Here is a 4,467-nt window from a genome sequence, read left to right on the forward strand (position 1 = left end):
CAAGAATTTACCTTCACTAAGTTCACCCGAGAATAATGGGTACGGCATTTACGATCGTGATAAAGCCTCGTAAGGCGCCATCTTAATACTTGATTGAAAGCTATTGTTGTAGGCTAATTCAATCAAAGGTAAATACCGCTCCCATGAACCACTAAACTCAAGGATGCAACATCTCAACATATCCTCGAGTATTTGAATTATCCGCTCGGATTGGCCATCGGTTTGGGGATGAAAAGCGGTGCTAAATGCAGCTTGGTACCCAAAGCATCTTGCAATTTCTTCCAAAATCGCGACGAAATCTTGGGTCTCTATCCGACACGATAGAAATAGGCACCCGTGTAATCTCACAACTGAGAAACGTACAATTCCGCTTAATTTGTCCATTGAAAAATCCGTGCGTCACGGGATAAAGTGAGCCGACTTAGTTAGTCTATCGACAACGACCCAAATCGCATCCTTCTTACTCACCGACAATGGCGGTCCGGATACAAAGTCCATTGTGACTCGATCCCATTTCCATTCGTATCATGATCGGTCAAGTAATCCCGATGGCACTTGATGTTCCGCTTTCACTTGTTGACATATCGACACCTTGAAACAAATTCGTAAATGTCTCGTTTCATACCGGGCCACCAAAATTGGCGTTTGTGTCATTGTACATTTTAGTACTACCCGTGGATTGACATTCGACTACAATGGGCTTCATTTAGAATTATCGAAATAAGTTCAATTCTTTGGAACACACGACGACTTCTAAACCTTAAACAATCGTCATCATCAATTTGAAACTCGATTCCTTGCTCGTAACACACTCACCTTCGCTTTGCAAGCAACTCCTCATCAACTTTCGAGCTTCCCGAATTTGATGAGCCAACAATGGTTTGGCCTTCAATTCGCTACTAACACATTGTCGGGTAGAATAGACAAGTGTACATTCATCGTCAGAAAGCAAACAAAGGATTTCGACTTAAGGCATCCGCAACCACATTGGCCTTTCCCGGTGATAATCAATAACGAGTTCATAATCTTTTAACAACTCGAGCCATCGTCTTTGTCGCAGATTTAAGTCTCTTTGAGTCATCAAATATTTGAGACTTTTGTGATCCGAATACACATGGCACTTCTCACCAAATAAGTAATGTCGCCATATCTTTAAGGCGAATACGATGGCAGCCAATTCGAGATCATGGGTCGGATAATTTTTCTCATGTGGCTTTAATTGTCTCGACGATAGGCCACAACTCGCCTCTTCTTGCATCAATACGCAACCCAACCCAAGTAGGGATGCGTCACTATAAATGACAAACTCTTTGCCCGATTCGGTTGCACTAGAATTGGGGCTTCACCAAATAAGCTTTCAGTTGATCGAAACTTTTCTCGACATTTCTCCGTCCATTCGAACTTAACATCCTTTTGGAGTAAGCCGTCATTGGCGTGGCTATCGTCGAGAAACCTTTACAAATCGTCGGTAATAACCGCAAGCCCCAAAAGCTCCTAACTTCGGTAACATTCCTTGGTGGTTTCCAATCGACTATGGCGAAATTTTGTTCGGTCCACCTCGACACCGATGCGACATCACGTGCCCCAAAAGCTAACCTCTTTCAACCAAAATTCACATTTATCAACTTTATGTATAATCGCTATCTCGTAAGATTTGCAACACTAGCCTCGGTGTTCAAAGATGTTCGGGCCTCTCGAATAGACCAAAATGTCATCGATAAATACAACTACGAACCGATCCAAGTATGGCCTGAAAATTCTATTCATTAAATCCATAAACACCGCAGGGCATTAGTGAGCCCAAACGGCATCACCAAGAATTCAGAGTGACCGCACTCGCTCTAAAAGCGGTTTTGGTATGTCCGATTCTCGGACCTCAACCGATAGTACCCGACCTCAAATCTATCTTTGAAAACACCGAGGCTCCCTTTAATTGATCAAACAAATCGTCAATTCGTGGCAATGGATATTTATTCTTTATCGTCACTTTATTGAGTTGACGATAGTCGATGCACAACCTCATGGTTCCGCCCTTCTTCTTCACAAACAATACAAAGCGCCCATGGAGAAAAACTCGGTCGAGCGAAACCTCTATCCGTCAATTCTGCAATTGAACCTTCAATTCCTTTAATTCCGTTAATGCCATACGACACGGGGCTATTGAAATCGGCGAGTACCGGTACAACTTCGATGCCAATTCCACTTCTCGAACCGGTGGCAATCCCAGAACTCCTCGGGAAAAACATCTCAATACTCACAAACCACGGTACCGATTCGAAGTTTCCTTTCCGTCTCTTTACTCCCAAACACATACGCAAGGTATGTTTCACACCCCTTTTCACATATCTTCGAGCGGTCATAGAAGATATTATTGCTGCACTCCTTTAAATCAAGAGACTCGACTTGGACTACCTCATTATTTGCACTCCTCAAATTAATGGTTTTCCTTTGCATCCACCATTTGCGTGATCATGTACTGTCAGCCAATCCATACCAAGAATAACATCGAATTCATGAAATGGTAGAAGCATCGATCGGTAGGAAAACAGATTCTCGAATTATTAGGGGCATCTCTTACACACTTTATCAACAAGCACGATTGACCCAAAGGGTTTGACACTGAATTATTTAACTCAAGAGACTCAACAGTAGAGTCTTCTTCGATGCTAAGGTTTCACATACATATGAGTGAGTAGAGCCGGTCAATCAATGCAATCACAATAGTATCAAAGAGAGTAAAAGTACCAAGTGATAACGTCAGGAGGATGCCTCCTCTCGTGCGCGGATGGCATATGCTCTAGCAGAGCACGGGTCTCGGATCGGACGGTAGATTAGAGGCTCCTCTCGATTACCACCCCTACCTCCAGAGATTCTGGGGCCTACCTCCACCGTCGCTCCACTAGGTCTTGCACCTTGCGCCTTATTCCTCTCATCTAGCTCTGCAATCTCTAATGAAGTGGTCCTTCAACCGCATCCATAACAGCCCTATTAATGACTTACCCCAACATTCACCTAGGTGTCGCTCTTCCACATTGGGGGCATTCAGTCTCTCTTGACGATTATTGCCCACACTAGCTATCAAGTAGCTCGAGTCCGCCAATGGTCGGCTCTAATGGAAATTCCCGCATCGTCCTCGACTTCATCGTGTCCTCCCCGAACCTCTTTACAGCCGAGAACGGAGCTTTACTCACGATCTTTTACGGTAATCTCTTGCTTCAAATTCAGCCTTCTTCTTCTCCTCCCAAGTTCTTCCGCTTGCGTGCTCGCTCGACTAGTGTCACGAACTCCTTTATCTCCAAAATTCCCACTAGTAACTTTAACTCTTCATTCAATCCTTCTTCAAATCTTTTGCACATCGCAACCTCATCAGCCACACACTCCCGAGCATACCGACTAAGTCTTACGAACTCATGTTCAGATTCAGATCTGGCCATCCGCCTTGCTTGAGTTCCAAGAATTCCTTACGCTTCGATCGATGAACCGTTGATCATCGTATTTCTTTCAAATTGGATTGGAAGAAATCCCAAGTAACTCGCTCATTTGGGACTATGGAAATTAAAGTCCTCCACCAATAGTAAGTCGAGTCTCGAACAAGGATATAGCACACTTAAGACATTCGTCGGTGTGCATGATGACTCATCTAACACTCTAATGGTGTTATCGAGCGTAACTCGGCCTTTTCGGCATCATCAAGAACTATGGCCTTGAACTCCTCGCCCCACGCTTCCTAATCAAGTCCACGGTGGTTTACTCAAATCACGGATCAAGAATCGGAGGCATTGCGAGTCTTGGGGTGGAGTATTTAAATTCGGAATGGTTGGACAGCCGGGTTGGTTCGCATATTATGCGACCCACTCATTCATCATAGTGAAGAAGGCTTGTTTCGCCCTTCATTTTGATTATTCGCGGATGATCGAGGCTCAACAGCGGTGTCCCTTGCGCAGAGCAGCCGCTACACTTTCAACGCCATCCGCCAAGGGTCTCTCTACCCGGGTTCCATCGCTAATCAAAACAAAAATTTCAACCGTCAAGTCATCACATTATTAAGCACTATCAATTTGGCATGTATAGCTAGACTCACACGCCGCTATGGTAGTCCTAGAACCGACTAAACCATAGCTCTGATACCAATAAAATTGTAACACCCTAACTCGTGACCGACGCCGTGTCGGACACGAGGGGTTAACGAGACAAATCCTCTTAAAGTACCGACCAATTTGGCATTTCTGGACAGGCTGGAAAACTGCGTCACCGTCGCCTTTAAAATCATATCTCGAGTTCCAAAACTCGGAAACTGGTTTCGTAAATTTTCCTGAATTTAGACTCATATATCCATCCATGGATTTATTTTTAGAATTTTGGTTGGGCCAATTGGTACAGTTTATTAGTTAAAGTCACCCATGTTACAGGGATCGACTGCTCTGACCTCCGCGCGTTACAACTTGAATATCTTTCTGTACAGGGCTT

The sequence above is a fragment of the Gossypium arboreum genome, chromosome 2 (genome assembly GCF_025698485.1).
Source record: "Gossypium arboreum isolate Shixiya-1 chromosome 2, ASM2569848v2, whole genome shotgun sequence".
NCBI classification, from domain to species: Eukaryota; Viridiplantae; Streptophyta; class Magnoliopsida; order Malvales; family Malvaceae; genus Gossypium; species Gossypium arboreum.